The following is a 9,719-nucleotide window of genomic DNA, read 5'->3' on the forward strand; positions in this document are numbered from 1 at the left end:
ATTATTATTATTATTATTATTATTATTATTATTATTATTATTATTATTATTATTATTATTATTATTATTATTATTATTATTATTATTATTATTATTATTATTATTATTATTATTATTATTATTATTATTATTATTATTATTATTATTATTATTATTATTATTATTATTACTATTATTATTATCATTGTTATTATCATTAATATTATTATTATTAATGTTATTATTACTTTTATTTTTTAAATTAATACATTCAATATTATATCTGAAAATATTGATAAAAATAACAAAATTTTCAAAAAACTTTTACAAATAAAGGTTTGCTTCAAGGCTTTTGCTTTGTTTATTACCTAATTCTTTGCTTGGCATATTTAATAAGTCGTTACTTTACTTATCACATAGTTTTTACTTTCATATTGTAAGGCTCTTACTTCCCTTATTATGAGGCCTTTGCTTTCCCCCACCAAATATTCTAACATTTTTATACGACCGTTCTTTCCCATTTCTTTTTGGTACTCTTTTTCTCCTCTTTTTTTTTCCATTTATTGGCGAAAAGTGAGAATATCATCAAAAATGTCCTCCCTTTGGTCAAAGAGACCTTTCCCAGTGTGTCATTCCATTCCTCCCTTCTGCCATCATTGTCATCAGCAACTGAAAAGGGACCTTATTAATGATCCGAACAACCTTTCGCTTCTTTCCATTCCCTCCGAACAAAACCGCCCTTCTCTTTTAGAATGAGTAAGTGAAGGAGCTTAAAATGATGTTCATTCTAATCATCAAGGGAGAGGAAGAAAGAGAGAGATAGAGAAAGAGAGAGGGAGAGAGGAGAGAGAGCGCTTTGATTCCTTCTAATCGAACTTATTTCTTAAGAATATTATTATCAAAAAAAATTTTTTTTTAGCATATTGAAGTGTTATCTCATTGATTTCTTTAATGATTTTTTTAAATTTTTAAACTTTTGAATGACTTTTTAATTTTTCTTTCGAAATTTATTAATTCGTTATCATTTCTTTTTTTCCTTTCTTTTTCTATTTTAATGAAAATGTTGTTTAATCTTTGTTTGCATTTTTTTTTTTTCAAATTTCGATCTGCTTCTTTTGCTTTCGTTCCATCAAAATCAATTTGAAACATTCAAACATTTTCATATTATCGCAGAACAGAAAAAAAAAACATTAAAAAATGTGAAAATTTAAATCATCAATATTTATTTCCAAATATAATTTTGCTAATTCGAAAAATTCTAACAATAAACCGTTTTATGCGCTGTTGTTATTAAAGATATTCTTTACAACTGATAACAAAATCACTATTGTATGTATTTATACAAGTCATTTCACGAGAAGAAACTTTAAATTATTAAAATTTTTCGTCAAAATAAAATTTAAATTATTTAGATATAATGAGATTTCATATTTATTTAATTTTGAAATGTGGTAAAAATGCGATAATTTCATTTAGCTTAACAATTGTGAAGATTTATCTTTAGATATAAGTGTGAAAGATTTTGCGAAGTGTATTAAGCTTGCTTTAGTTGAATTATTATTATCACAGCTATTATCAATCAACAGAAGCAACCATCCTTCCCAAATTCATTACCTAGCATTTCAGCTTAATACAATCAATATTGCCGTATTGGAATCTCTTCATTATATCTTTTCATTTACTAATAATATTGAAATAGATAATCTTTAAAATTTGACATTTATTATGGTATTATTGGATAGTATTTCGTATCATAAAGGTACAGTAGGTAATAGTAATCATTACAGTAATAGAAAGAATTTGGAGCAAGATTTAATGGATATATTTTTTGAATTTAAATATTTTGAAAGATTCGTTTTAATTAAGGAGGAATAAATTTCCAAAATCATATTTGTGTAATAGAAATAATGAAAAATTAAAAATGAAATATAAGAATGAATTCATTAACATACAATAAACATATGAATAACAGTGTTTCTGCTTTGAAATTAAAGAATTAAAGAAGTATATCATAAATTTCCATTTTTCATTTCTGATTAAATATATGTTTTTTAATATCTGAAATGAGAATTCTCTCCTGAAATTGTATTGTAGAAAGAAAAAAACGGTAATAGGAATGGAGAGAGAGAGAGAGAGAAAACAGAGAGAGAGAGAGTTAATCAGTATGGTTATATTTTAATAAATGAATTTGTGGTAACTTCTACTTAAAATTTCGGCAATAATTACTGTTATTCCCAAATTATATCAAATATTATATTTGGTAGCGTCTAAAAAAGAATTCAAACTCATTTTAATTTAGATTTAATTATAAAAATATGAAAAAACTGCGAATTAATTCAATTCAAGTCAAACATTATATTGCAATTATACATCCCTTTGAATTCATTAATGTTATTTCACTTTTTTATCAATACTACTACTTACTTCTTCCCATCATCTTTCTTCCTTTTTTTCCCTCTTTTTCTTCTCTCTCTCTTTTTCTCCATAGAATTTGGCTGATATTAAAGGAGCCAACGTTGTTATTTATTTATATGGATGGAACTGCAATGGCCTTAAAATGATTTGTATCCCAGCCAGTGCTTCTTTAATACTTTAATATAATAAAACTTTATGTTTTGTTTTCAACTCATTTTGTAAATTTTTTTTGTAATTTTTTTGTGTATTTTTTTTTGCAAATTTTTTGTAAACTTTTTTATAAATTTTGTGAATTTCATTGTTGTCATTTCATTTCCCAAATAATTTCATGGAAAATCTCTGCTAAACTTTGCAAAGGTTTGTTATGTTAAAGCCTAATAAATAGGATAAAAATAATGCTAGAAATTAAGACTTAGACTTAGGAGAATGCTTAAAAGCTAAGGTATAGTAAAAGCTATTTGCTTGAAAGTTAAAGCCTCGTAAATATGATGAAGTCAGTGTTTGAAAGTTGAGGCCTGACAGAAGCGATAAGGATAATGCGAATAAGGTTTATATGTTAAGGCTCAACAAAAATTATAAGTAATAAAGTTGAATTTGAATTACTTCCGCAAGCTTTTTAAATAATTTAATGGAAGGATGACAAAAGATTTTTAGATGAGATAGGTGACAGAGCTGATAATTGGTGATGGTAATGACCTATTAGTGCAACCATTTCCTGTTTACATACAGTACTGTCTGTCCTGTTTACTGTTTACAAGACTTTTACCCATTATATTCAATTTTCTGTCTGTTATATATTTGTGAAATATGACTTCTGCACTTATTCATTCATTCATTCATTCCTTTGCAGTGAAACTGGATGAGAGAGGGAGAGAGGAAGAGAAAGAGAGAGAGAGAGAGAGAGAGAGAATTACAGCTTAGGCTTAAATTGTAGGATTAACTAAGACTATTGGCTAGGAATTGAAGACTAGCTCGAATTATAAGCTATTAGACTAGCTATTAGCTAAGTTTGAATTTTAATCATTTCATCGATAGTAACAATTTGAGTTTGCTTTTTGTCTGTTTGTTTTTTTACATTTCCATTTCTACAACATGCGCTCATCCCATTTCTCCCAACAACACATAAGCAAGTGTCGTATGATCGCTGCAATATAAATATGTCATCCCATTTGTCCATATCTTTTTCCCAATTTCTTTCCTTTCTATCCATCTATCCATGCACTAAATGGCTATCAATCATTCCATACATTTCATTTCAATTTCAAATTTAAATTAATTAATAAGTAGGAATGAATCATTTCTATCATTGGACAATGTATTTCGTACATCATTGCACTTAACAAAAATACACACACACACGCACAGACAAATAGACATACAGACAGACAGACAGACGGACAGACACACACATTTTGAAGCAAAAGCTTAGAAATCAATATTTATTTTACATTTCTTTCTTCTCAAATAAAAGAGGCGAAAAAGTTGGAATGAAATTCAAAGCTGAAATTGGATGCGTTATCGATGAATGTTTAGAGGCGGTAATCTTATCTCATATGATCTGATCTTTTTCCGCCTGATAGGATATGATATGATAATGGCGGAAGCAGAAATTGACCCGTGATTCGAACTAATTAGTTTCCTTAATGCACAAAGTATCTTCTCTTCTTTTGGCACCTATCACTTTCAATTTTCATTCCTCTCTTTCTCTCTTTGTTTTGTTTTTTAATATTTCATAACTTACTTCCTAAAATTAATTTAAATTTGTTTATTGCATAATTTAATTATTGATTTAATTATTGCATAATTAAATTATTCGATTGTTTGGTACATAATTACTGTTACCGTACACTTCACATTGATTGATTGCATTGTTTCGTACATTTTGTCATCAAATAGCGAAATGAATATTATGTAAATTCATTTATGGAAGCTGATTTAAGTGAACTAACTTGAATATAAGTAAAAAAAACTTGAACTGTATGCTAGACTATCAAAATTCTTAAAAAAAAATTGTCAAGTTTCAAGTTTTGTAAAGTTTGAATTTTGATAGTTTGAACTATATTAGTAATGAAAGAATTTTCTTAGTTAATGGTTAAATATTGGAATCAATTTTCAATCCAAAAAAAACAAATTCTAATTCCAATAATTTAATCATCAACGAAGAAAATTCTTTTATCAGTCACTATTATCGAATATCATTATATACAATGCTTAATCATGCACTGTACACTCCCCTAATAACCCATGACAGGCTAATATCATTACCGGCATTATCATTATTATCATTACCACTATTATTATTAGTACTAGTTGTTATAATTATTAACTTTTGTTATTATTGACATTATCATTATCATATGCGCTAGCATTATGGTATGATAAGAAAAAAAAATACGACGACTGATACGATCACTATCATCATTATTATTGTAAATATTATGTTATCTTTTTTTTTTAAATAAGCTTAATCCTTTTTGAATGCTAAAGTAATGACTTGTCTGATTTAGCTAAGCAATAAATAACGAATAACAATAACAAATATTCAAATGGATACTTTCCCTGTTGCATATCAAACTAAGACTATTTCATGTCTTTTCTCGTATCGATCAAAGATCACTTTTCATGCTATACATTTAAGCCGAAACGAAGAGGAGGAGGAGGAAGAAGAAGAAGGAGAAGAACATATTTCTTCTTTTAACCAAATTATGGCAGAAATTAAACTTTTCCCTTTCTGTTGATGACATAAGTCACTTTAGGAAACGATTTAATTTGAAACGAATAAAATATTATAAATTTCTGATTGCTCTCTGTCTGTCTGAAGATGTCATCATAGAATTCGAAAAAAAATTTAGATTAAATTCATATGAAATTTGTCCAACCTTTCTTTTTTTCCTCTCTCTTTACTCTGCTAATACAACTTATCTTTCCCTTTTTTTCTCTCTCTTTACTCTGCTAATGCAACTTATTAAATAATTTTTCTTTTAATAATTATAATCCATTTCGTTAATTTAATTTAATTATTTCAACTTTTGTGCATATTCTTTACCACACGATTTCATTTTTTTTTTCCATTTAATTTTAATTTCCCCAACCTTTTTTCGTCTTCTAATTAGTATGTTCGTCGCTTTGCAATAATGTGCAACGAATTATGTTTATCTATCTTTCATTGTTTAATTTTAATCGATTTCGTTTAAATTACAACACTCATTCTCCCCTTGATGGAATAATTATCAAATATTGGAATACCTATTACTTACTACTAATTAATTAAAATTCATGTTCATCCATTCATATTTCATGCAATATCACTTCTTTTATCTACTATTTCCTTTTTTTTTTTAAAATAATACTTCCATTGATATGCCGAAAACAAAGAAAGATTGTAATCACTTTATCACTGGTCATTTCATCTTACTCTTATAGGCTTATGGATACTTCTTATCATTTATTCGATTTTGAAACAGATGATCTCTATTGTTAACGGTTACAGTTTCCTATGTAAAATACATCATTTTTATTATCATTGCTTTAATAATTCTTTAAGTGTGGTAAAATTTGCTATATATGAAATCAGCAACTATAATTATTGGATAGAATGAAAATAAAATGATAATTTAGGGATGTGATATTCAAATGTATTTAAGGATATGGTATATATATATACTATATCGTATATATATCATATCTTCAGGTAAGAATAAGTAAGAGCAAATTTTTGGGAAAGCATTAAGTAAGTTATGATATTTCACTGGTAAGAATGAACTATGTTGGCATTGATAAATACAATGACGATTTAATGATAGCAATATTAACTTATAATTAAAATAACTGACAGCAGTAATTGTGATAATCATCATTTGCTACCATATCATATCATCATCACAACTTGTAAAAGATAACATCGTTTCTTAATTATCACCCTACAAGATATGTTATTTGATAATAACCATTATAATTTCTTTGACTTTTTTTTTAAAAGAATTTCTGATTTTCAAGAATAACTGCTACACTTGCAATTTAGTAGTATATTTCATAAAAATGGACACATGGATGGAATGAAAATATTGAAATACTAAAAGGAATATTAATTATTTAATAGATGAAAATGAGGTGACACTTAACGTCACATTCAACGATAGATATGAGAGAATAATCCGCCCGTCCGTCACTCCAATTTGATTTGTATTACGCTTATCAATGGATAATATCCACTGCTATCAATTCTTTTCCTCTCAGTTCTATCTATAAAGGTTGATATATTTATCAGTGGAAAGATCCGAGAGTTCATTCATTCCTATCTCTTTCATTTCTTTTCGTTTCGAATTCAGACTTTATCATAGTATCTCAAGATATCATTACTCCTTTAACCGAATATGGAACCATTTTCTTAGTCAAGCCCTGCTTTTGATTTAATCGATGAGACATAACCGGTTTTAATTATTTCTTCCCTTTTCTTTAATTTTTTTAAATTCCAAAAGTGAAAAAAGAACATGCCTCGGAGCACTTTGTATTAAAATGTTTATTCATATTTGAATGAGCTTACAGCTTAGAAGGAAGGAATGAGATGGAATTGTTGGAAATTTGAAAATTCATTAGAACTACCAATGGAAAGCAATTCTGAAATTGAAATTTCGAATGCACAGCTTTACTCTAACAGCAGCTTAGGCTCAGTAATTTTCGTGAACTGATTTGAAGGACTGATGAATTATTGTCATTCTTAAATTAACAAATAGTTCATTCATATGGTATATACATCCAATTGAATAATCATTTGTTTTGCATTTTAATTTATTATCGATTTTGAGAAGGGAATTAAAAAAAAAATTTCCCCAAAGGGAATATTAGAAAATGCAGACAGCTGGTTGTTAAAAAAGATGAAAATTAAAAAAAAAGAATGATAATAACCGACAATTATTGCAAAAATAAAAAAGGAAAAAATGAAATAAAATTTGTTGCAAAGAAAAAAAAAGTTTTTCATTTAATGAAGAAACATATTTCAAACCTAATGAGAGAAATACCAATACAACGAAAAAAGCAAAAGGTAAACTTGTAATTAAAATTACCTTTCCATTCGTTTAATAAGATGAAAAGATAAGAATGTTTTTTTTTTTTTTCCACCACAAATCTAAAGGAAGAAAAAAAAATGAAAGAATGAATGGTTTCATTTGTGGCAAAACTTTGTCGTCAATTCCACTTTAAACCAGTTTTGATAATATGTATGTATGTGTCATCAAATTGTATGAATCATTCCATTCATTGCAGTTGCTATAATTATTAATTATTATTGCACTTTTAAGTATTATCAAAAGTAACATCCTAAAGTTTTAGGCACTAATGAACCATTAATAGACTGAATGAAATTTAGACATTAGCTTAATTTGCACCATAAAAGGTTAGCATGTGGGAATCGTAAATATACATAATTACGAATAATTAAGGAATGTTAAATATGTGATCGAAAGTTAAAAACAACAAATATTTTTTATTTTAGTACTTCGTAATTTTAATTTCAAGATTTAATTAATGAAATTACAACGCTTATTTTCCCTTCCAAAAATTGCTTTCACTTTTTGATCTTTTTTTTCAATGTTTTGAAGTTAAATTAAAAGTAAAATCTTTTTAGGAATTCAATATTTCAATAGGATGAGTAAATGAATGAAAGTTTACTTCTTCCTTTATCGTTTAGTTTTGTTCTCTTAAAAGAATGAATGAATTAGTGAGTGGTAAAGGAACTGTAAAGGAACTGAATTACACAGAAATATGTAGCCTAGAATATATAGCCTAGAGTACATTGCCTATAATATGTAGCTTAGAAATGGAAAAGCCAAGCATAATATAAGTGAAGTGATAAGGGTTTTTTGTTTGGTTCTATCGATTATCATTAGTTTTAGTTCCTTTCATTTCATCAATAGCAATTGGTTTCATATACGATATTTTCCTTTTCCTTTTCCTCTTTCTTTCCTTTTTTTCCTCTTCAATTTCATCATTTATTTTTTCCTCGAAACTCTCCTCATTATCCATGCTATTTTGTAAAATCAAATAAAGCCAAGGAAGCACGAGCCAAACGACTGCTTGGCATTTTCTTCCCTAAGAAGCGCAGTTTATCCATCAATATCACACTCCTAAATAGTGCGACATTTTCAGTAGAAAATCGAAAAGTAAAGGACAAAGCGAGAGAAAAAGGGAGAGAGAGAAAGAAGGAAGAGGAATTTATTTGAGGTGAATAATTTCCTGTTCGTTACATTTCATATCTTTTTACTTTCTTTTATAGCCAGTTTATCATACAGCACAAGGCAGGCGCTTTTTGATCGTCTAATCGAACTTTGCTTTTACGAAACATAAATTACTTTATAATTTTTTTAAATTTTAGTTCTAATTTAAAATTAATTTAATCTTAGCATTTATAGAATTGCTGCATTTACGCCCAATCATTTCAAATTTATACTTATTACTAATTTATTTTAATTTCTTTCCCCATTTCCTATCATCCGTTCACTTAGCATATGCTTTCCATTCCATACCACAAAAGAAATTAATGAATTAAGCTCCGAGATTTCCCAATGTTTTCAAAATTTATAGCAAGGAATACTTGTAGTAGTTATCGAAAGATAGCTTAACATAGTTTCCCTTTTTTTTTTTTTTAAATATCTCAAATATCCAAGTTTAATTTGATTCTAATTAAAGAGCTAATATTATGTTATTTCATAGACAGAATGAATTATTATTAATAGTTTTCTTAAGTTAAAATTATGATAGAATACTTATTTTGTAGAAATTAAGTTTGAAATTAATTAAAATTCAACATATAATATTACTCGATTAAATTCATTCTCGAATGAAAGATCTCGTTTTTATTGTGTTTTGTCATGAAATTATTTCTCCCCTTTATCCTCTCCGTTTTTCACATTCTTTTTTTTCCTTTGCTTATTTGATATAGTTATTGAATTCGAATAATTCATCTGTACTGCTTCCTCACGGGAATGATGAATACTATCCATTTGAAGGAGACCGAGCAAAAGTCCTCTATAATTTACATTGTTTCTTTTTCTTTCTTTCTTTCTTTCCCTTATAGATTTATTTATTTAATTACAAAAAAAAAAAAAAATAAGACTAAAATTATTATTTTTTTTTATTTTTGTAAAGAGAAATTTCCCAACAACGATTGCATTTTAATTCAATGTACAACAAACAATAATGCTAAAACGATCGTCAAATGCAAGCGAACAAACTTTCCCCAAACACATCTATCTCTTTATCTGTCTGTTGAAATCGATTCGAAATAATAATTATATTTCAAACTTTCCCTCTCTCTCTCTCTCTCTCTC

Source organism: Loa loa (genome assembly GCF_000183805.2).
Source record: "Loa loa unplaced genomic scaffold supercont3.13, whole genome shotgun sequence".
In the NCBI taxonomy this organism is placed as follows: Eukaryota; Metazoa; Nematoda; class Chromadorea; order Rhabditida; family Onchocercidae; genus Loa; species Loa loa.